We start from the raw sequence: 24,671 nt of genomic DNA on the forward strand, positions 1-24,671 counted from the left end.
GGGGCATCCCAGGCCTCTGATTGACCTTCCCAAATGGCCGGCTTGCTCCTCCATCCAGGAACCTGTCACACAGGCTTCGCGGCTGCCGAGGATGCCCGTCATGGCTCTGCACCTGGGGACCCAGCATGGCGTTCAGGGTCCTTTGGTGTCAGGGTCCCCTCAGACCCCATATCTGCAGCCTCCCCCGGGGGTCACTGTGGTCGACAGCTGCGGGCCTCTGGGGAGGCACTGGGGGCCGTTTATTCCTGATCCTGGTGGCGATACCCCGTCATCACGTGGGCCGGGGGTCTGGGACGTGTCTTAGAGCTGGTGACCGGTGATGCGGCGAATTCCTCCCCCGTGGTTTCTGGCTTGCGAGCACCAGCTCCCAGTTATGTTTCAGTTGTGCCCATCTTTTCACGGCTGAGCGGTATCCCATCATATGTATACATATAAACCACATCTTCTTTATCCACTTGTCCACCTGTCGTTTCCTCTGTGCAAAGCCACCTTGCTGGCTAACTGCACAGTGCCTGCAGTGACCCTGCTGTTCCCACCACCCACCCGCCCCTCGTCACCATCCACCACAATGAGGCTGCTGCACCCGAGGGCCCGTGTCCACCAGCAGTGGGGCACTTACCCTGCTGGATGATGAGCAATCCACTTCTAGAATCCCACCCCGGGCTCCAGAAATCCACCCTGGGCTCCAGAAATCCCACCCCGGGCTCCAGAATCCCCCCGAGGCTGCCCTCCACGGCCGCGGCTGGAACCAGCTCTCTGGGATGAGATCCTCCCCCGCCAAGGCAGCCCCGGGACAGGGCCGTGTGTGGGGCGTGTATTTTAGAAGGGATCCCAGGGAACAGGAAGGGCCGGGAAGGACAGCCAGGGAAGGGGCGCGCCGGGGCACCACATGGGGGCTGCTGGCAGCTGGTCACTGCTGTGCACACTTCTGGGTGGACCCCCCTGGAGCCGAGCTGCGGGAGGATGGACAGAGGGACATGCATGCAGCAGGAAGCCCGCGTCGCCCGGACGCTGCCTCGCTGGCTCGTCTCAGGACAGAGGGGACAGAGCACAGCACTCGCACCCCCGCTGGCACGGTGAGCTGGCACTCACCCTCCCAGCCATTGCGTGTGGCCTCCCCGGCCTGTCTGTGGCCTCACACGAGGCCGTCTCTCCCTCTTCCTCACGCGGCCGGTTGTGCGCCCTGGGGCTGGGCACCCATGGCAGGAACAAGGGCAGCTGTGTCCTGTGTTTTTAACCCCATGAAAAGGGCGTTCTGTCCGGTTCCAGCCTGGGACAAACGCCCACCTCACTGACTGGCCTGAATGCGCCTATTCTTTCCTGTGGCTTCGGACAAACGCGCCCATTAGCGCCGAGCACAGTGGTGCTGTGTTCAGTGCACGGGCTGGTGGGGGACCTGCAGCACAGGGAGGGGGTCGCGTGGCGCCCCAGCAGGAGGACCACGCTGCGGGCCGCTCTGGGCCAGGTAGGGGTTCCATCCTAGCACCTGCGTGTGAGCCCCGCCTCCACCCTTCCCAGGTTATTGATTGAGGGCCCAACGCAGGTGCCTTGGGGCTGCGTGACGGCGAGTGCGCCTCATGGTCTGCTGACGATGGGATTCGGACCCTTGTGAGAGCAGCAGGCCTGTGGGCGTGGTCAGGGCCTGGGTGCAGATTGGGAATGATTTCAGGTGCAAGGCTGCTTCCACCTGGTGAAGGATCTGCTTAGCATCTGTGGGTGGAAATGCAAACTGGGGGCCGAGGAGTTAATTTCTGATGTTGCGCTTGACAGGGACTCTGGAACGAGTTAACGCCCCGGGTTGTGTTACCTGCAGAGAGGGCACAGGTGTGCCGGGGCCCCAGGTGCGCGGTGTGCGTGGCCTCGTGAGGGCGGAGGGCGGCGAGGCTCAGGTCAGCGAGCAAGGGCGCTGCCTCCCCGGGGACGGAGGCGCCCCACACGCGCTCAGGAGGCGACGCTCAGAGACGCTGGACCCACAGGTGAAGCCGCAGAGATGCTCCCTGCCGTCCTCCTTGCGTGCTCCGTGTGTCACATGGGCTTTTATGTGGAGGCGTGTGTGGAAGGACTCATAAAACCAGCCACGTGAAGCAGTGGGGTGGGGACACACAGGTTGCTGGAAAGACACGTTTGGTCCCGATGGGAGGAGCGCTTGGAAGCAGAACTTCGGCCCTGAATTCCACTGACGAGCCACCGGTCCAGCTCCAGAGGACTCAGCTTCTGTCTCGTGTCATGGCTCAGCTGCAGTGCCCGTGCTAGAACATTCTTTGGTTCTGCTGGACTTCCCCGCAGGAGGGGGCAGAGCCCTTCTTTCCCAGCTAGCTCTCCTCCGGAGGCGTCTGGTGCTGCCGGGCCCGGCGAACAGAGAGGTCGGCGTCCCAGGAGCGGGCCGGGTGGTGGCCTGGGTGCAGCGTCCCCTGGCTCACCCTGGGCCCACGGAGGGTGCGTCTCGCCTTGATGTGAGCTGAGATTGGCCAGGTCTTCCTCCTTCCTGGAGGGAGGTTTACTGAGGATGAAGGTGTGAATGGTCACCTGTCCAGGTCAGGAGGGACCTTGAAAACACCAATGTTCATGTATTTTGAAGGAAAGCCGGTGTTGTACGCGGTAACTACGGCCACACGCGGGTGATCAAGCTGTCCTGGGGAGGAAGCAAGGGGCTCCGGCCTCCGTGTCTGTTCCTCCCAGTGGGTCTGCGCTGTCCCCTCCCCAGGCCTGGAGGGCAGCCCCTCAGGGGGTCTGACCTCAAGGATGGCACTGGAGCTGCCCAGTCTCCAGGAAGCTGCAAGAGGGGCCTCAGGATGGGCGTGGCGGCCGCAAGTTTGCCGCAGGGCAGAGGCAGGTGGGCAGTCGGAGCTGCGGCTCGGAGCAGGGGCCCGGCCGGGGTTCCCAGGCTCCACCACTGCCCGTGCATCTGCTCTTCCTGCCGGGCTCATGCACGGGGCTCAGATTCCAGGAGAAAGCTGACTTTACCTGGAGAACCAGAGGGTATTGGGAAGTGGACATTTTTTTAAAGCTTTTTGTGTCAGGGTAGAGCTGCTGCTTAAGAAGTAAATGGAGTTGCTGGCGAGACAGCCAACAAAGATAGAGACTCTCTCCTTCCCACACGCCCTAGAATGCAGGATGGAAGTAACCGGAATTCTCCCCGGCTCATTTTACAGGGGAGGGTGGGAGGGAGGGAGAGGGAGAGAAAGAAAGGAGGGAGGGAGAATGGATCTGGGAGTCAGAAGAGAAGGCTGCCCCCTGCCCCTTCCCGCTCTCCCGGCCAAGCTGGGAGCCATGGGCTGTGGCTACTGGTGCGAGGAGGGCTGCTGTCCCAGGGCCAGGGGCCCGCACCTTCATGCCCACGTGGGATAGGAAAGAGGAGGCACGACTTTGCTGGAGGAACTGGGGCTCGGCCCTGGCACAGTGCTCAGACCCCTCCTGAGTGTGGACCGTAGCACCCACCAGCACCAAGAGGTGACCGGGGACCGTGTCTCTGCTCCCTTCGGCTGCGGAAAACATTTTAGGGAGAGTTGGAAGAGCCAGGTCTGTGCCTCTCCCTCGTTTGAGGCCCAGTCAGGAGGAATGGAAAGATGGGTCCAGGCAGGTGATCCTGGGGTGGGGTGGGACGGAAGCAGACACAGGCCAGCTCCGGAAGGACGGGGAGAAAACACTGCGATTATTCGAACAGATGCAGGAAAAGCGTTTGATAAATTGCGATACCCATTCACAATTTAAAAACAAACTGTGCGCTTAGCAAATTTGCAACGCGGATACATTCTTTAACCTGATAAAGGGAACCTACCAGAATCCTGCGGCAATGTGGTACGTGATGGGGGACCAAGCCCTTCTCCTCAAGAAAGAACACAAGAGGAAGATGCAAATATCATTACTTCTCCTTAACAGTGTATGGAGGTCGCACCCAGCACAGGAACGTGGGAGAAACAGTGTGAAAGTATGAAGATGGGAAAGGAAGAGACAAAACTGCCCTTCTCAAGAGAATGTAGAAATGAACCACTATTGGAACAAATGAAATTTCAGCACGTTGCTGGCACAAGGTCAATATAAAAGAATCAAGTGTTCCTATCAGCCCTCGTCCTGCTGGTTATGTGACGACAGTGACACTAACACACAAATGCCTTTCATGATAGGAGTGCAAATACTTGGCACCCAAGGGATAAGTGTGTCAAAAGTTGTGCAAAACCTGTTGGAGAAAATGATACAGCTTCCTTGAAAGACACTTTAAAAAGCCTTAAGTGGGCTTCCCTGGTGGCGCAGTGGTTGAGAGTCCGCCTGCCGATGCAGGGGACACGGGTTCGTGCCCCGGTCTGGGAAGATCCCACATGCCGCGGAGCGGCTGGGCCCGTGAGCCACAACTACTGAGCCTGCGCGTCCAGAGCCTGTGCTCCGCAACAGGAGAAGCCACAGCAGTGAGAGGCCCGCCCGTGTACCGCAAAAAAAAAAAAAAAAAAGTCCTAAGTAAGTGGAGGACTATACTATGTCCACGCACAAAAAGACTGTAGCACCTTACGTTCTTGCCCCAAGTGCACAGGCGTTCTCGTTTCTCCACATCCTCGCCAGCACTCGTTGTGTCTGCTTTATGTGTTTTTAGTAGCCATCCTAATGAACGTGAGGTGGTGTCTGATTGCATTTCCCTGATGATTAGTGATGTTGAGCATCTTTTCACGTGCTTATTGGCTTTTTGTCTTCTTTGAAGAAATGTCTATGCAAGTCCTTTGCCCATTTTTTAATCTAGTTGTGTTTTTGTTGTTGAGTTTTAGGAATTCTCTCTATATTCTAGATACTAATCCCTTATCAGATTTATGATTTGCAAATATGTTCTCCCATTTTATGAGTTGCCTTTCTACTCTGTAGATAGTGTCTTTTTTTTTTTTTTTTTTTTTGGGTTTTGCGGGCCTCTCACTGTTGTGGCCTCTCCCGCTGCGGAGCACAGGCTCCGGACGCGCAGGCTCAGCGGCCATGGCTCACGGGCCCAGCCGCTCCGCGGCATGTGGGATCTTCCCAAACTGGGGCACGAACCCACATCCCCTGCATTGGCAGGCGGACTCTCAACCACTGCGCCACCAGGGAAGCCCGATAGTGTCTTTTGATGCACAGATTTTTAAAAATTTTCATGAAGTTCAATTTGTCCATTTTTTTCTTTTGTTACCTGTGCCTTTGGTGTCCAAGAAATCATTTTAAAGTCCAATGTCGTGAAGCTTTTGTCCTATATTTTCTTCTAAAAGTTTTATTGTTTTAGGTCTTACATTTAGGTCCTTGATCTGTTTCGAGTTAATTTTTGTATATGGTGCGAGGTAAGGTCCAACTTCATCCTTTTGCATGTGGATAGCCAGTTTTCCCAGCACCCTTTGTTGAAAAGTCTATCCTTTCTCTAATGAGTGGCTTGGCACCCTTGTCAAGATGACCTGACCGCGTGTGCGAGCTCCCGACTCGAGTCCGTTGGTCTGTGTGTCTGTCTTTAGTTCACACGCTTGCTTTTAAAAATGGAAATGAAGTCATACCATGCACATTTTGCAGCTGGCTTTTAAAAAGCTTAACACTGTGTTGTTTATGTGTCTCCGTGTCAGTACGTACACTCATGCCACGTTAAAGAGTGCCGTTGTGTTGGGGTTCACGTGTGTCCCTTGTTTCTGTAAATACCTGTTGGACATTTAGGAGGCTTCCAGTTGTTCACTGGTGTGTTATGGGCAACGTTGTCATAATTATCCTTAATTGAGTTTTATTTAAGGTGCTCAGAGCAGTGCCTGGCACAGGCTAAGTGCTATAAATGTATCTGCTAAATAAAGCCTGTACAAACGCCATTACGATATCACTTCCTCAGGATACATTCTCAGAAGCCACGTTTCCGGGTTAAAGCACACGCACTTTCAAAGGGTCACCACCTGCTGTCTCCCTCTCACCTGCGTGGAGCTGCCCTGAGATGGGGCCAGGCATGGGGCCTGAGCAGACCACACAGGGTGGGGGCGTTCTCGTGTCAGGGCCCAGGCGTGCCCCTTGCAGGGTTTGGATCTTGGTCTCCAGAGCCGCAGCCCTCTCCCCATCCCCAGTTTGCATCCCGGCTCCAGCCCCTGCCAGTGGGGTGATCGTGGGCAAATGTCCTGGTCTCGTGGGACCTCGGTTCCCACACTCCCGTGCGGCCTCAGCGTCTGTCCTGCAGGGCAGTGTGTGCAAGGCCCCTGCACCCCAGTCCTGTCTCCTTGACCAGTCAGAGCAGCTGGACTCTGAGTGCCCTGCAGCTTGGAAGCCACGGAGAACCTGCCTTTTCTAGAGCACCGGCGAGGTTGCACTTTGCTTCTCCGGAACAGGGTCATTACGGAATGTGGCTGACATGACGGAGGGCGAGCTCATGCGCTCGTCTATCACACTCGTGCTGGCCGTGTTTGATTCATTTCTGTGTTTTCATTCTTCAGAGTTTAATGGATACTAATGCCTTCTATCACCTCACCATTAAAACAAAAATACCCTTGAAGTGGAAGTTCACATTACTGCCCTTATAGCTACATGGATCCAGAGGGGATTCTCTAAGGGAAAGGGGCCGGAGTGCCGTCCTGCAGTGCCGGACACGGAGGGGAGCGTCGTGGGCAGAGCCGTCAGCATCACCTGTCCGACCTTCACTCGCCTTTTCCTGGAGGATGTGGCCAGACCAGCCGAGTCCAGGTTTCCCTCCTGTGTGAGCACAGAGAAAAGCCGCTTTCAGATTCCCATCTACATGGCATCGCTTCCCCCGGCCCCGCCCGCGTCATCCCCACAGCCTCTGAATGGAGCACGCCCTGCGTGCGGGTAGCATCTCCAAGCTCCAGCTCCAGCTCCAGAGAGCTTAGCGATCCTGCTTAGAAACGGCCGGGAGCTGGTCCCTCCCCCTGGATGTAGTCACCTTGTGGTAAATTCCATCTGAAAGAGGAGCTGAGCGCTTTGCTGAGTCACAGAACCCTCAGAGCTGATTGCACAAGCCGGGCTGAGCGCCGAGGAGCTGAGAGCGCTTCCCAGGGCCGGATGAAGGCGGAGGAGCTCCGGGTGTAAGTGCTTCGCTTTCGGACGCTGCAGGGCTCTGCTGTGTTCAGCTGGGCCTGAGGGCTTTTTGCACGGGTTTATCCCATTTGAATTGGCTTCTGCATTTAGTGTGCGCACAGATGTAGCCGGAAAGTTCACAGGGGCGGGGGAGGGGATATGTTATCTTACCTGTGCAGAGGGCCTCACGGAAGAAAGTGTTCCATCTGCCTTTTGTACGTTTGTGCTCCCGAGTGCTTTTGGGGGAGGGCTGGGCCTGCTCCCTCAGGGCACTAGGCTTTTCTTCTTAAACACAGGGTTTCTTTGATCCGCGCTCAGAGCTGGAGCCTGTCCTCATGGCAGCTGTGGGGTGGAGGGATGCTGGCTGTGCCTGCCCTTAGTGCTGGGTGCGGCGAGCACCCCGGGCACAGCTGGGAGGCCCCGCCGGCTCCCTCGTCCTGGCTGGGGTGGGGTGAAGGGGGCTCCTGGGCCCTGTTTTCTTTTTCAATAACAGGTGTGTTCACGGCTCCCTCCTGCCCTTTGGATGGATGCTGTCTTCTCTTTAAAACTTAATCAAGAATCACAGTCTGTCCGTTGACATTGCTTCTCACGCCAGGAACTCAAGTGTTACAGCTTATTATCTGATTTCCAACGTTTTTCCTTGAAAGAAGCGGGTGTTACTGCATATTGTGCCTCGGTGTCTCCAGTTCAGAGAAAGTCAGAGGTTGATTGGGGCTGGCAGGGTTTGGTGGAAAGAGCATCACAGGGAATTTGGTCAAACGTAAACTGTTTTGATGTGTATTGAGTTGTGAATGCGGCTCCCTGGGAGGCTGTGTAAGTGGGGCTACAGCTGTAAATACTGTTGCCGTTGGTTCAAAACCCAAGTTTTGAGGATATTTGAGGATATTCTCAGGAGATCTAAGCCTTTGAACAGATCAGTTGTAAATTCTAGCCTAGTTCCCGAGGGGCGCAGCACAGCAGAAAAGGAGAGCTGGCCATGGCGTGGCTTCCGTTCCTCTCTACAGCATTGCCAGCGGAAGGCCGGCCTTCATACGAGCTGCTCTGGGGATTTCAGAAAGTAGATAAATGCACAGAGGACGGTGCGTTCACTCCCAGCCGAGGCCCGTGTGCATCTGTATCTAAGCCTCTTTCCTTGGGATGCTTTGAGGGCTCACCTGTTAAACCCAAGCGCCACGTGCACCTGACTCGGTCCTGTTACCCGGCAGACGACCCTGGGAAGACCCACCACCTTGAGATCCTACCTGACAATATGGGGCCAGCCGGGTGGCAGTCCCGTGGCCAGGGAGCTGGGGAAGAAGGAAGAGCTCCGCATCAGCCCCCGGATCGTGGAACTCGCTGCCGCGAGAGAAGCGTGAGCGTCCTGCCGACGCTCTTGGCGGCTCATCTGGACCGTGGGCTCCTGTGAACCGGGGATCCCGTTCAGGGCAGATGCCACATCTTTTTGGTTTTCCCTGCTCCTTAGTTTCCAGACAATCAAACCAGATGTGAAGTGGGTGGCGATGTTACATTTCCACTCAGACCCTGAAACAGCCCTGTCCAGCACAGGATTGGGAAAGTCCAGGACTCAGGCCACAGCGACAGTACCTCTTTTTGAGGCTGTCATCCCCAGTCTTCCTCCTTCGAGCAGGTGCATTTTCTGCCTCAGAGGCGCCGGCTGTGGGTCCCGCACCGCATGGCCAGCTGTGCTTCAGAGCCCCAGGCCCAGGTGCTGCCCGCCCTGCCCCCACCCTCCACAGGCCTGCCCTGTCGGGTGCTCGCGAGGCCCTCGGGCGCTGGGCTGGTACTTGCCGCCCCTTAGACACCTCAGGCGGACACCTGAGGACGGACCCATGGTCGTCGCTTTCCACGCGGCACAGCCGACAGGTGGTGGACGGGGGGGAGTCGTGGGAAACCACACCAGAGCCACAGAGGATGGGGTCAGGGGCAGCCTGGCTCAAAGCGAAGCCCAGGCCTGGCGGAGGGAAGGCGTTCCACACAGGGGCTCCTGCCCCACTCAGGATGGAGGCTGGGACTCGACAGGGAGGTTCAAGGCCGAGAGACCTCGTGGATTCAGGTAACCTTCATGCAATGTGGGCAGGTGATTTTGAGGTTGCAGCTGCACCCGTCAGCAGCTCCCTGCTAGGTGAGCGTTATCCCACCCCGAGGGGCGTTTTCCGTGCCCTGTGAGCTGACGTAGTCTCTCTGAGCCGCTGCCTTTCCTAGAACTCTGCCTCCCTGTTGGTTGGTTGACCCAGTATGACTTTGGCTTTGAAGAACCACCCCGGGCCTTCCTGCCTGGGAGAACGCTGTGTGCGCGTCCGCCGGTGGTGGGCGGTGGGCACGGGGGCAGGGGGACAAGGCCGGGGGAGGAGGCTGGTGGTCCCGAGGGGCGTGTGTCCGCGTCATGCTACTGGGTGTCATCTGAGCTCCGGCACTCCCTCTGGATGATGGGGGTGGGTCGGAACAGGAAGGGCGTTGGAACCCGTCACATTCATGCTGAGGTCCCCCCAGACAGACCTTTCTGTAGGTCGTTTGTCTTCCGGAGATGGACTCCGTTCAGGAAGAGTTGGACTATTTCTAAAGCACAGAGGGGCGTTGCCGCGGTTTTGCACGTTTAGTCTGAGGTTCATCCGAGGGCAGGCCCCCTGGTGGTGTAGCTGATGCCTGCACTTCAGAGTTTTATTAAAAAGCAGAATTGGCTTGTACTGTGCTCTGATCTCAGGGCAGAAAAGGCAAAACCCAAGGCCAGAAGGACCTTCTGGCGGCGTTTACCAGACAGAGAGGCAGGGACTCGGGGTGGTTCACCAAGCCCATTGCTGCCGCTTCTCCACGGGGGCCTCTGTGGGATCAGGCCCCACGGGACACGGGGGTGGGGGGACAGTCTCAGCCAACTGGGGAGTCCACAGCCTGCCCAGCGCCCCAGAGGGGGACCTGGCCAGCTGCCGACGGCCCACTGATGACGTGCCATTGTAGTGCGTCCCCCCACCCCCCGTGGGTGTATCCAGCCGGAATCGCCGGTCTAAACAGGGATGTCACCCTCTGAAAGTGCTTCTTACTGCCCCACTGCTTTTTAAACTCTTTCGACCATTGACTCCCATGCATCGCCTCTGCTCTGTGAAGCGGAGCTGCCTAGCCTAGAAGACCTTCCACTGGCTTTCATCCCTTCATTCATTCATTGTTATGTTCCTGTTCGTCCAAAGGAAGGGGAACCCAGCTCTGAAGCTGGCCTCAGCGCCTGCCTTTCCACACTTTCAGGGCTGTTACTTTAATTTAGGAAGAGCCCCGGAGCCCCACGCGGGCTTCCTCGTCGCGGTGGCGTCATGGTACCAGGCTGGGGCGGTTGTAATATTTGCTGAGAAAACCTGGAGAAGACAGAGGAGGCGGCTTCTTCTGTGACAGGCAAGGCTCAGAAACACAGGCACCAGGTCCACACCTTCCACTGACGAGGGAGGAGTGGTTTCCTCCCCATCCGGGGAGCCCCCAGGCCACCCAGCATCCGCCCCGTCACAAGCCTGAACCGCCGCTCAGGGCCCTGGTGGGACAGTGATGCCTTCTGAGCTCCAGAAGACCATCGGCTGTGTTTTCTTTATGAAACAGGCTTCGTGGTTTTGTTTAGTTTTTTTGTTTGTTTTTTGATTTTTTTATTTATTTATTTTTGGCTGTGTTGGGTCTTCGTTTCTGTGCGAGGGCTTTCTCTAGTTCTGGCGAGCAGGGGCCACCCTTCATCGCGGTGCGAGGGCCTCTCACTGTCGCGGCCTCTCTTGTTGCGGAGCACAGGCTCCAGACGTGCAGGCTCAGTAGTTGTGGCTCACGGGCCCAGGTGCTTCACGGCATGTGGGATCTTCCCAGACCAGGGCTCGAACCCGTGTCCCCTGCATCGGCAGGCAGATTCTCAACCACTGCGCCACCAGGGAAGCCCTGTGGTTTTGTTTTTTAATATTTATTTCTTTATTTGGTTGCACCGGGTCCGAGTTGCAGCAGGCAGGCTCCTTAGTTGCAGCTCGCCTGCTCCTTAGTTGCAGCACGTGGGCTCCTTAGTTGCGGCTCGTGTGTGGGATCTAGTTCCCCGACCAGGATCGAGCCCAGGGCCCCTGCATTGGGAGCTTGGAGTCATATCCACTGTACCACCAATGGATAAATCCCTGTGAAACAGTTTTGTTTTTTTTAGTTTCATAAAACAAATACATTCTCATTATGGGAACTTTAAAAATATCTAGAGAAGAAAAAAGATAAAAAATAATCACATTCTTCCAAGGTAAATTATTACCCACAAGGCAAATTATTAAAATTTTGGAATATCTTCCTTTTCCTTTTTTGTTTTTTTTACATTTTTATGATCATCCTATCAATTACAGTTTTGTTTTCTGTCTCTTCCCCTTACATGAGATACTCATTTTCCCTTTTAGAATAATTCTTATTAAGCATGATATTTCCTTGTGCAGCAACTTAATTCATAGGTATTGAGGTTCTTTTCAGGTTTTCACTATTATAAATAACATAGCATTGAACATTTCTGAGCGTAAAGTTTTCTCTGTATTTAGAATGACCTCTTTGGGATAGAATCCGAGATATGAAATTCCTAGGTTAAAAGTTAGCAGCACTTTTAAGATTTAAAATTTCCTATCATCATATTGCTTTCCAAAAGAACCACACCAGTTAACCTGCCTCATCAGTGATACCAAAACCACCAATTAGCATATTATCTATGGCTTTGAAACTTCTTTTTTTAATGGTTAAATAGGGTAAGTTTTGACATGTATACGCCTGCCAAGCCGTCTCCACAGTCAAGATGGTGAACATGACCATCACAGCTGAAGTTTTCTTTCGTCTTTGCATCCCTTCCTTCCTATTCCCCCTGACAACGCACCATGTCGCCAGGCAACCACTGATCTGTTTCTGTCATTATAGACTAGTTTATATTTTCTAGAATTGCATTTAAATGCAATTATATATAGTATGTTTCTATTTAGATCTGACCTTTTCCACTCCGCATAATTGTTTTGAGATTTATTGTTGCATGTATCAATAGTTTATTATTATTATTTTTTTTGCTGAGCAGTATTCCATTGTATGGATGTACCCTAGTTTGGCGCCTGGATTTTGGGTTGCTTCCACGTTTTTCTATTACAAAGGAAGCTACTAGGAGCAATCCTGTGCAAATCTCTGTACAGACACATGCTTCCACTCCCCTTGGGCAGACACCCAGGCTGGATGATATTGTAGGTGTGTGTTTAACTTTTTAAGAAACTACCAAAGTGTTTTCCAAAGTGGTTGAACCATTTGCATTCCCACCAGCATGTCTGAGAGGTCCCGGTCTCCCTCACCCTCGCCAACGCTTGGTGTGGGCAGGCTCCTTGTTTTAGCCATACCAATAGGTGTGCAGTGGTCTTCTCTCTGTCTCTCTTTTTCTCCTGATCAGTCTTTGCAGAGATTGGTCAGTATTATTATTTTCAAAAACCCTTTCATTAATTTTTTCTCTTGTGTATCTGTCTTCAAATTTATTGATTCCTACTAACATCCTTATTATTTCTATTCTGCTTACTTTGCATTTACTTTATTGTAATTTTTCTATGTTTTTAAAATGGAAGTTTACACTAGGATTAGACTATGATTGGAGATAGTTATTATTTTCTAATACAAGCATTTACTGTCATAATTTTTCTCTCTTACCACTTTAGTTGTGTCCAAAATGTTTTGATATATCATGTTTTTATTTTCATTCAGTTCAAAATATTTTTCTAATTTCCTTCTAATTTCTTCTTTCACCTATGGGTTATTTAGAAGTGTGTTTTTAAAATTTCCAAGTATTTCCATTTTTCCTTGATATCTTTGTGTTATATATTTCTAGTTCAATTTCTTTGGGGCTGGAGAACCTACTTTGAATCGTTTCAGTTATTTTAGCTTTGTTGCGATTTGTTTTATTGCCCCGTATAGAGATTGTCTGGATGAGTGCTTTGTGTGCACTTGAAAGCACTACACGTTCTGCTGTTGGTGGGTAGTGTATCCTGCTGTGTGCGGAACTGCCCGACTGTTGGCCAAGGCAGCTGGACCATTTTACATCCCCACCAACAGTACACAGGGGCTCCGATTTATCCGCATCTTCACCAGGACTTATTATTTTCTATTTTGTGTTGTTTGCTTTTGGGTTTTTTTTTTAATTAATTAATTTTACTTTTGACTGCGTTGGGTCTTTGTTGCTGCGCGCAGGCTTTCTCTAGTTGTGGCGAGCGGGGGCTACTCTTCGTTGTGGTGCATGGGCTTCTCATTGTGGTGGCTTCTCTTGTTGTGAAGCATGGGCCCTAGGCGCTCGGGCTCAGCAGTTGTGGCTTGTGGGCTCTAGAGCACAGGCTCAGTAGTTGTGGCGCACAGGCTTAGTTGCACCGTGGCACATGGGATTTTCCTGGACCAGGGCTCGAACCCGTGTCCCCTGCATCGGCAGGCAGATGCTTAACCAACGTTCCACCAGGGAAGTCCCATGTTTTATTAATTTTGAACAGTCCTCTGTCATTTTGTTTCTTTATACATTTTTTTCACCTGTTCTCTGCCCCTGTTTACTCTGTGACCCCACCTGTCTATATGTTAGGCTGCTCGCTATTGCCTGACGGTTTTAGAGACTGTTTTGTTTTATTTTTTTTTCTGTGTTTCATACTGGATACTGTCCATTGGCCTATCTTCCTGTTCACTGAGTTTTTTCCTCAGTGCTGTCAATTCCACTGATGAGCCAGTCAAAGAATCTGTCACCTCCGAAGGCATGTTTATTATTCCTTATGTGTCCATTTGAGCCTTTCTTATAGCTTCCATTTCTCTGCTGTAGTTCTCCATCTTTTCATCCACGTTGTCCACCTTTTCCACTAGATGCTTCAACATAAGAATTGGAGTTACTTAAATTTTCTGTCTGGCAGTTGCAACAACTTAGCATCTCTGGATCTAGTTTTATTGGGTGCTTTATTTGTTGACACTGGGTTGTTTTCCTTGCTTTTTTCTGAGTCTCATAATTTTTTATTAAATGTCAGACATTGTCTGTGGAAGAACAGTGGGGGCTGAGGGAAAAAATATCCTGCCCAGAAATGGGCGTGTCTCTTCTTGGGTTAGGGTGTGGGTTTGAGGCAACCCAGGCAGGAGCAGTGTGGGTCGGGGTGTGTTGTTTCGGTTGGTACCCTCCAGCGGTGGTGGCCCCGTGCTGTGTGCAGTGTGGTGCGCGGGGGTTGGAGGGGTTATTCTGTGTTCCCACTCCACGCTTAGCTTTTGGTGCTCTGCACACCTACACCGCAGAAGGATCTCTTTCTGCACCCTGGCCCCTCCCCCAGCACTGGACTGCTGTTGCTTGCACCCAGTGCAAGCTTGTTTGGCGGAAGGGGGTCTTCATTCTTCTGGTCCAGCCTTAGAGGAATCAAGGCCCATGTGCCTGAACTTGAGGGGGGTCTTCTCAGCCTTCCCACCCCTTCCCCCAGCCGCCGGGCTCTGCTTTGTGTCACTGCAGGATCCCGAACCCCAGGGCCTCCCTCTCCTTCCCCAGGAGCAGGTGTTTTTGGCTTCCACTCTTACCCTAGAGGCAGGGGTCTTCTCCTAGTTCCCGGGCAGAAGGGAAAGAGGGGCTTTCCTCTCACCCTCTCCCCGTGACCCCGAGGACAAGCGGGTTTGCTGCTCTCCTCCTAGTGGCTTAAGGCTTCTGCTCTGCCTGGAAGAGGGGCCTGGAATTGGGGAGTGTCTGGTTCCCTCCCAGCAGCAGCCACCTGCTCCTGCATCCTGCACCACGGGGTCAGGGTGCGGGGGGAGCGGAAGCCCTCCAGCCTCTGTCCTGCCCTCAGCCCTCCTCAGATTTGGGCTCCAGCAATTCCAGGCCCCCTGGAATGTGCCAACCCACACTCAGCCCTTGGAAACATGTTGAAATTGGAGCTCATTTCTCCTTCCCCCTGATCTCTGCCAGAGGTGAAGCGGCTCAGGTGCCTCTGTTCCCCTGGATGGGCTGCTCACCGTCTGGTTCTCTTGGGACCTGAATTTTTCTGGGCCCAAAGAAAGATATGATTTGGTAGATTATTCTCAGGATGGGAGGAACGTTCTCTCGTGATTTTCTACATCTTAAGCGGAGGAAGTTTTCTCATATTTTAAAAATCACTTTTCTTTCCTTTTTTGCAAATTATCTCTTTTGATAGTTACCTGTTTATCTTGCGACTTAGTGTTGCCATTGAGTCTCACAGTCCCCTAATGTAGTAAAGACGCTTTTTTGTGTGTTCACTGCAAGTATCGTTTCAGCTTGTTTTTACCTTCTTAATTGCATCACACTGGTAATAAAGAGATGTGAAATTTTAATGCAGTGGAATCTATTGATCTTTCCTTGTGTGAATTCCTTTTATCTTCTTTAAGCCTAGAAAATCCTCTCTCCAGAGCTTTGAGAAATGCTCCTTTCTACTCTCCCCACTAGTATTAATGACTTGATTTCTCACCCTTAATTCTCTTAATCCATTTAGAATTTTATGTTAGGAAGTCAGTATTCCGTAGATTTATTTCCTTTCAGCTAATCATCCCAGTACTTATGACTCATACCCTTCCCCTTGTCGTTGAATATAATGTATTATGCTCTTGCATGTAACATAGGGCCTGTTTCTGAACCACGAAATCTTTTTCAGTCGCCTGGCTATTCATGAGATCGGGTTTTCTTCTTCTTAGTAAAGTTACATGTTTAGACTAAAGAAATTATTTTTCTGTTAGAAAAACATTTGCCACGTTTCTCCCGGGCCCACGTCAAACTGCTCTCAGGGCAGCTCGGTCAGAAGCCTCGGAGTGTGGTGGAGAGGACTCGGTCCTCTCGCTGCGGGAACTGTGCAGCCCGCTGCCGGGCCTCCGTGGAGACTGACGTGTAACATGGCCACCGAGTGTGACCTCGGTGTCGTCCAGCCCTCCAGGCCGTCAGGTTAGGTGTGCACAGTGGTGCTCAGTCCTCACAGGGACATCGGCCCGAGGGGCCGGGGATGCAGGACAGTTGCAGGAGGACGTGGCCCGAATGCCCGCAGTCTCACCCGGCCACACCGCCTGCTCCCTCCCCGCTCACATGGTGGCCTCAGGGAGGGGTGGGGGACTTCCTTGTGACCAGGGGACCGAGGAAGAGAGGGCGCGGGCCTGGTGCACCGGAGGTTCTGCCGAAAGTGGACACTGCAGCCCTTCAGCCCCTTGGGGACTAGTGTGGGTTGATTCTCTGTTGCCCCCCAAGCAGATGCCACAACCAGCCTTGGAAAGCAGCGTAAGTGTCATCTGGGTCAGAGGCCTTGGCGGGGGGGGGGGGGGGGGGGGGGGGGGGGGGGGGGGGGGGGGGGTGGGAGGGGGTGGAGGGGGCGGCAGGCGTCAAGCAGAGTGCAGCTGCTGAGGCTCCCCTGCGTCCTGGGCCGCTTCCCTGCTCACTCGGTTTGTTGGTAGAATTCACTTCCTTGTTGTCCTGGGACCCACGTCCCTGTCCTCTTGTGCCGTGTGACCTGAGGCCACTCTGAGCCCCTGGAGGCCGTGTCCGCCCTGGCTGGGGCTGCCTTCTCCACCTCAGGGCCAGCAACGTGGCCTAGTCTTCCTCAGGTCGGTGTCCTGACCTCAGCTGGGAAAGGCTCTCTGCCTTTAGGACTCATGTGGTTAGCTGCGGCCACAGGGACGGTCAGACAATCTCCTCATCTCAGAGTCCTTAACCTTCACCACGCTGGCAAAACCCCTTCTGCCGTGGAAGGTGATGTGTTCACGGGATCCGGGATTATGACGTGGACGGTGTCGGGACGTTATCTGCCTCTCACGCTGGGTGCCCACAGCTTAACCACGACCCTCTTCCCCAAGTGAATACAGTCTGTTTTGCTGGGACGAATAGTCATGTTTCTAAGAAATCTTATATTTAAGAAACAAAAGTAAGCAAATAGTTTTCATGGATAAAATGTCAGGGAGCTGAAACTTTCGGGTTTACAATAACAATGTCAGTTTTCTACAAAAATCTCACTAATGGCTGCACTTTGTAACTGTAAGTGTATTTTTTTACTGATAAACAGTGTATACTCATTAATCAAGAGAGACAAACCAAACCTGAATTTCTGGAGCAGATTCTAAGCAGGGGAGTTTGTGTCCGTAGCACAAGGTTCCAGGACCTTCTGGGTGCATCGCAGTTGGCTCGACAGCTGCTGGAGTGAACGAAGCAACAGCACCTCCTGAGAGCTGGGTGGGCCGTGGAACGCCCGGTCTGTGTGCAATGCTGGTTCCCAGGCAGCCTGCCCACCGCACACACCTCAGCTTCCTGTTTTCAAACTCCTGCTGTCGGAGAGAGCGCATCATTAATTGGGTGTTTTAGATGCTATTCTGAGCAAGTTTCCTTTTTTTCCCCTAAAGAGCTATTTTAGGAGTAAAACGCCTCTGGTTCGGGGCAGAGCTGTCCTCTCTCTGCCTGCACTGACGCAGCGGGTCCCCCTGGGCTGCCGTCAGGACCGCCCTGGCCCATTGCTCAGTGTCGTACCCACCCCCCATGCATCTACGGACGCACGTACATCTTTCTCATACCTCTGACAGAGAACACGCCTTACCAACCAGCATAGCATTTCCCCTAAACTATGTTGCAGAACGCTAGTTCTGAGCCGTGTTCCGTGAACAAAGGGTTTCCTGAATTCCTCTAATGGCAGCTATAGAGTAACTGGTAGTCAACTTGTTCTACTACCAGAAAATACCTCTAAACCGTACAGGAGAGTGAGCCAGGCGTTAACCTGTGGCCAGAGCAGAACTTGGGGGCCTGAAGAGGGGAAGACACGGGGTGCCCCGGGCGACGCCCCACCCTCTGACTGGCGCTTTCCCATGGAGGGAATGGGAGTCTGGGTGAGGGAGAGGACTCGCCATGTGGCCATCTCACTGTGACCACGAGGCCAAGCCCGTCCTCCTGTCCACGGCCTCTGGGCATCCGCGGTGTGAGGTGCTTGTTCACATCTCTGCCCGCTTCCCCCCGGGTGGTCCGTCTGTATCTAGCTGGTTGTCAGAGCTCTTCCCGTGCTCTGGACAGTCCTCGGCGAGCGGGTGTTTAGACGTCTTCTCTGAGCCGGTGGTTTGCCTTTTCCCTCTCCTTTGTCCTTGATACAGTCCCAGCCACCCAGGTTTCCTTTATGGGCAGTGCTGTTTGTGTCCTGATGAGAAATCTGTGCGTTTCCAAGGTCATGAAGCCCCACTAGGTTTTCCCCTGGAGGATGACTGTTTCACCTCTCATGTTTATTTCTGCAGCCCGTGGGAAAGTGATATTTTGTCTGCAGTGTGAGGTAGGGGCTGCGTAGACCCCCTGTGGGCGCCCAGGCAGCAGAAGGGCCATCCTCCCCCGGCCATCGTGGTGTCCCTTCATCACACGGGTGACGGTACCCGTGTTGGCCCGCCCAGCCTGCCCCTTTGACCACAGCCTGTTCTTGTCCCACTGCCACCTCCCCATCTTTATTCAGACCCTCAGAAGGTCCAGTCCTGGTAGAGTGTGCATCCTCCAGGTCTGCCTCCATCTCCAGCTGCCTCAGTGGCCCTTGACCCTGCCGTTCCACACAGCATAGGACCAGCTGGGGCAGGGCACGTGGGTCAGCAAGGCCTACTGTGCGACTCACAGCCCTGGGAGCTGGCCGCTAGCTTGTGAAGGCATCTCAGTGGTGCTGAGACCCTTCCCTTCCGGGCAGGGGGACCACGTGTCTCTCAGGCAGATACACGGCAGGCCGTACCCCGGTCGTGCACGAAACAGCATGCCTGATGTTGATTCGTCAGTAATAAGACATTTCTTTTAGAACAGATAGACCCTCAGCCAGACCTTGTTGAACTTCAGGAGATGTAGGAAGAGTGTCTTCAGGAAGGAGGACAAAGGAGGCTGCTTCGGTCCATCATTCTGTCTGTCTGTCTGCTCACTCACTCACTCTATCTATCCGTCTCTCATCTATCTATCCTTCCCATCTATCTATCTATCTATCTATCACTTATTTAGATTAGCTGTTTTCCATTCATCTCAGCCACGCATGTGAGCAGAAACGACCCTGTATGTCAGCAGTCCCCAGGGCTGTGTCTATGAGTGAGGCTCTGCCCTGCCTGGGTCATTCCAGTCCTGGTCTCAAGCCGGGACGCAGGCTCAGAGGCCGGGTCCCATCCTCAGCCCAGGCTTCCTGGGGGGTCCCGAGCTGAGCGGCAGCCCCAGACCCAGCCACTCCTCTCGGCTGGGCCCAGGCGTTAACACGCTTGCGGAAACACACCCCAGATACCACACTTTGAACCCTGCGTCTCGGTTCAGTGGCTGGCAGGTTTCAGAGCCAAAGAAGCTGTACGTGAGTACAAAGATGGAAAAAATGAAAGGGTTTCATTTAAACCCTTTCTGTATTTGAGGCAATGAGTGCAGTGAGCCAGCGTGGTGAGAACCAGACGGCACTGTGCCAGTGGGAGGTGACGGCCCCCGGCCCGAGTTTCCGGGTGAGCCGGACTTGGGGGGGAAATGCGAGGTTCAGGCCGCGAGGTGCAGCGAGAGGCTCTGGGGTGCCTTCTGTCTCGCCGGCTGCCCCCCAGGCCCACCAGGCCCTCCAGGAGTGGACATCATTCACCAGTGTGCCCCTGCCCTCTCCAAGGCCAGTTCTCCCATCCGTCGTGTGCACTCCCGGTGCCAGGAGGGATTCTGCAGAGGCTTCCCGAGAACCTCCTTTGCTTCCTTGCAGCCCTGACACCCCTTGCGGGGACCTGGCCTTCCCCTCGTGTGCAGCCCGTCCTGGGCTTTCAGAAACTCCGGGGACCCTTTCTGGGACTGTCCAGGATCAGCCCCCCAGGGCGGTGTGAGAACGTGAGGCACCAGGCAGGCCCCGAGCGCCTGGATCCTGGGCCTTTTGTGCAGCACCTGGGATGCACAAAGGCCCGTTGGTTTGGTCGTGCAGTGGTGGGGACAGTGGTCTTCAAGCAGCAAGACGCGCACCCACTGTGCGCACTTAGAGGGCTTTCCGAGGGGGAGTGTGGGCTGCCCGCAGCTCCCTCTTCATCTCCCCCCGCCCCCCACCGGCTCTACAAAGCCAGGCAGACCCTCCCCTCCCCAGGTGGACAGCTCTTGGGCACCAAACACAGGGAGAAAGGAAAGCTTTAACTAAAGTACTGAGACCACCAGCCCCCTCCAGCTTACTCAGAGATGTGTTTCTAATACAATTTTACTTCTTACATTTAATAATTTATCAGAATTTGTAATTGTGCTATTTGAACCAGTTATACAGCCATAATAATTGCAATGATAACTCAACCTGAAAGATAAGTTTGTATAACCTCAGTGCTGAAGGTCACAGTAAAAAATCTAAATTTCCATTTATATGCATTTTCTTGTGCTGTAAAGATGTGATAGGGTGATCAATGAAAGTCCTTCAATCAAAAAAAGGTATCCCATTGGGGGCCATATATAACCTTACTCTGTGTGGTTGGTAGAATTTCAAAAAGAAGAGGAATAATGTAAAGATTCTACTAAAGAAGAGGTTGTTGACATTTTTTAAATCGATGACAGTAGGTTTCCAATCACTGTTCTGGTTTAGACAACTTTCATTGCTCTCTTTCAAGTTCACGAGCCCTTTCTTCTGCGATGTATAATTCTGATGTTAACACCATCCAGCGTATTTCTCGTCTCAGACACGGTGTTTTATCTCCGTGTTATTGAGTTGGATCCTTCAGCATTTACTCCATGTGTCTTCTTCACCTGCTGCTGTTTCCTCTACCTTCTGGAGCTGTGGTTTTATCAGTACTGGCTGTTTTAACATCCTGGTCTACTGATTCTCACATCTGCCTCACATCTGCATTTCTTTCTATTAGTTGTTTTTTTTTCCCCCTCTCATCAGGTCCTATTTCCCTCCTTCTTTGCATGCCTGGTCATTTTTGATTGAATGCCGGACATTGTGATTTTATATTGTTGGGGCTGAATTCTTTGTGTTCCTTTAAATATCTGAGCATTGTTCTGGGCACAGGTGAGCCACTTGGGAAGAGTGTGTTGCTTTTGAGGCTTTTCCTTTCAGCTTTTCTGAGTCAGAAGCGGAGCAGCCTTCAGCCTCGGCTAATGTGGCTCACTCTTGAGGTCACCCTGCTGGGCTCTGTCTCCGCTGCCTCAGGACCACAAGCCTTGAGGGGAATCCACCAGGCCATGCTGTGCCATGTGTTGTGGGGAGAGCAGGCCTGGACCAGGCGCTCCTTGGGGGACGCGCTCCCTCTGAACCCCAGTTTCCTCATCTGAAGAACCAGGTTTTGGCTGGCGATCCTGAGAGTCTTTCCTGGACATCTGGTGGTTACACGTCTCCATTTTTATTTTATTTTTTTAATTTAATTTTATTTTTAAAATTTATTTTATTTATTTATTATTTTTGGCTGTGTTGGGTCCTCGTTGCTGCGCACAGGCTTTCTCTAGTTGCGGCGAGCGGGGGCTCCTCTTTGTTGCGGTGCGCAGGCTTCTCATTGTGGTGGTTTCTCTTGTTGCGGAGCACGGGCTCTAGGCGCGCGGGCTCAGTAGTTGTGGCTCGCAGGCTCTAGAGCACAAGCTCAGTAGTTGCAGCACACTGGCTCAGTAGTTGTGGCTCGTGGGCTCTAGAGCGCAGGCCCAGTAGTTGTGGCGCACGGGCTTAGTTGCTCTGCAGCATGTGGGATCTTCCCGGACCAGGGCTCAAACCCGTGTCCCCTGCACTGGCCGGAGGATTCTTAACCACTGCGCCACCAGGGAAGCCCACACGCCTCCATTTTTAAATGTGATTGGGCAGGTGATGGGTAGAAGCAAAGCTGTGTATAAACCCGGTTCTGTTGTTTTCAAAACTCTTGCGCTGCCACCTGGAAGACATTTACAGCGCTCAGTGGTTCACTTTATAAAGTCATAGCTGCTGCCAGTTCTTGTGTCTCAGGAGGGACATCCAGGGGTTAATGTCAGGTAAGCCTTCCTCCCTGGACCAAATTAAAGCGCCTTATACAGCACGTGTTTTCCCCCAAGAGCCGTTCACTCAAGTGCGGGGGTGATGACCCTTTCCTCAAACAGGTGGGTGGTTTCTACAATCATTTAATATCATGTCTGTCTTCGATCCTGAGACTTGAGCTGGAAAATTTCAAATCGTGCTTGTGATTTAAATTATAACTGAAATAGTCGTAAATACTATTAAGTCCAAGATTTCCTTCTTTGCTCACAAAGTTGTGGCAGGCCTTCTGCCTCCAGGAAGACGGAGCAGACATGCTTCTCCTGTTCCTCCTGTCAAGACAAGAAAAACTCTGCGCATTGGGTCTAAGGCAAACATAAGGAGACTCTGAAAGGGGGCATGAAGGAGGCACCCGGCTAGGGTCCTCGAGACCCAAGCAGATACAGCGCAGAGAGCTCCCTGGGTTTCCCTGGCCTCGTACGTTCCGGCGTTGGGAGTTGAAGAAGCCAAGTCAGACATACCAACAGGCACAGACAGAAACAGCCCCAAGAAAAGCCTGCTCTCTCTGGCCAAAGGGCCAGCAGCAGAACAGCCGAGAACAGCCTAGCAACAGACGTCTTACTGAAGAGGATGTACAGATGGCGGATGAGAACATGGAAAGACGTTACCAATAGTGGTTAGGGAAATGCCAGTGAAAACCACCGTAAGACATAAATCGTACCAACGTTTTCTTAGGTCAATCTCTCAAGGCAGTAGAAATAAAAACAAAAATAAGCAAATGGGACCTGATCAAACTTACAGACTTGTGCACAGGAAGGGAAACCAGACAGCCTATGGAATGGGAGAAAATGTTTGCAAATGACGCGACCGACGAGGGCTTAGTTTCCAGAATATACAAACGGCACGTACAACTCAACAGCAAAAGAACAAACAACCCAATTGGAAAATGGGCAGAACGCATCTCCCCATACCTGGCAAACACATGCAGTATTGCCTCACGAACTGATTGCTTCTCTGAGGTACCTACCAGTGTATTTGGGGAGAAGCTTCGAGAACAAGTTGAGGAGCGGCCGTCCTTCTATGAGACTGGAGAGATTCCACGAAAGAATCTGGATGTCATGAAGGAGGCAACGGTTCAGGCAGAGGAAGCGGCTGCTGAGATTACTAGGAAGCTGGAGGAACAGGAGAAGAAACGCTTGAAGAAGGAAAGTAAAAGGCTGGCTGCGGTGGCCCCGGCGTCTTCAGAAAACAGCAGTAGGAGCCCGGAGGAAGGTAAGGGGACAATGAAAGACCCCAAAGGAAGCAAAAGCCCCAGGAAGCGCCTCGGGAGAAGGAATGGAAGCGTCCCAGAATGGACTGGAATGGAAGACCCTCCGTCGCCTCCAAACCCAGAAAAGGGAAATCTTTTCCAAGGAGCAGCTGGTTCGTAGTGGTCCTGAAGAGACAGCTGGCGTGGAAGTCTCACCAACAGGAAGAAATCTTTCCCCAAAGAGGAACCAGAGAGGGACCCTGAAGAGTCGGGACACCAGAGGGTCCCCGAGAAAAAGAGGAAATTCCCTTCCAAGGAGAAGCCCCTCGGCAGTGAACCCGAGGAGGCTGCTGCCAGCAAGAGCCGCAGCTCCAGGACAAAGAGGAAAGCTCCGAAGCTCCTCCAGGGAGAGGAGGTAGACGCTTCCCCAGTGGGGCACAGCTTGCAGGGACATTTCCCAACCATCCCCTGTAGCCCAATAAAAACAAAAACAACAACAACAACAACAAATGGGCAAAAGACCTGAATAGACATTCCTCCAAAGAAGACATACAGGTGGCCGATAGGCACATGAAAAGATGCTCAACGTCGCTAATTATTAGAGAAATGCAGATCAAAACCACAATGAGGTATCACCTCACACGGGTCAGAACGGCCATAATTAAAAAGTCTACAAATGACAAATGCTGGAGAGGGTGTGCAGAAAAAGGGAACCCTCCCACACTGTTGGTGGGAATGTAAATTAGTGTAGCCACTATGAAAAACAGTACGGGGGTTCCTCAGAAAACTAAAAACAGAACTACCATATGATCCAGCAATCCCACTCCTGGGCATATATCCGGACAAAACTATAATTCAAAAAGATACGTGCACCTCTGTGTTCATAGCAGCACTATTCACAACAGCCAAGACATGGAAACAACCTAAATGTCCATCAACAGATGAATGGATAAAGAAGATGGGGTACATATATACAGTGGAATACTACTCAGCCATAAAAAAGAATGAAATAATGCCATTTGCAGCAACATGGATGCAACTAGAGATTATCATACTATGTGAAGTAAGTCAGAAAGAGAAAGACAAATACCATATGATATTACTTATATGTGGAATCTAAAATATGACGCAAGTGAACCTATCTACAAAACAGAAACAGACTCACAGACATAGAAAACAGACTTGTGGTTGCCAAGGGGGAAGTGGGTGGGGGAAGGATGGATTGGGAGTTAGGGATTAGCAGATGCAAACTCTTATATATAGAATGGATAAACAGAAAAGTCCTACTATATAGCACAGGGAACTATATTCAATATCTTTGGATAAACCATAATGAAAAAGAATATAAAAAAAGAATGTATATATATATATATATATGTATAACTGAGTCACTTTGCTGTACAGCAGAAACTAACACAACATTGTAAATCAACTATACCTCATTAAAAAAATAAAACCACCATGAGATGCCACCTATCGGAATGGCTAAAATCAAAAATAGCAACCCCAAGTGCTGGCGAGGATGCAGACAGACCAGATCCCTCACGTGCTGGGGGCAGGGGTGTCAGGTGGTG

The 24,671-nt window shown here is 52.4% G+C and overlaps 1 protein-coding gene and 1 pseudogene across 15 annotated transcripts in view; both read left to right on the top strand.

The window, feature by feature from the left end:
* Nucleotides 1-24,671, top strand: part of JAKMIP3 (Janus kinase and microtubule interacting protein 3) — a 107,768-nt gene that overhangs the window by 15,229 nt on the left and 67,868 nt on the right. The gene's annotated exons all lie outside the window — the stretch shown is intronic.
* LOC113623553 (nucleolar protein 56 pseudogene) lies at nt 22,711-23,635 on the top strand (annotated as a pseudogene).

The sequence above is a fragment of the Aethalodelphis obliquidens genome, unplaced genomic scaffold, assembly GCF_003676395.1.
Source record: "Aethalodelphis obliquidens isolate GAN/ISIS:26980383/991018 unplaced genomic scaffold, ASM367639v1 scaffold11, whole genome shotgun sequence".
In the NCBI taxonomy this organism is placed as follows: Eukaryota; Metazoa; Chordata; class Mammalia; order Artiodactyla; family Delphinidae; genus Aethalodelphis; species Aethalodelphis obliquidens.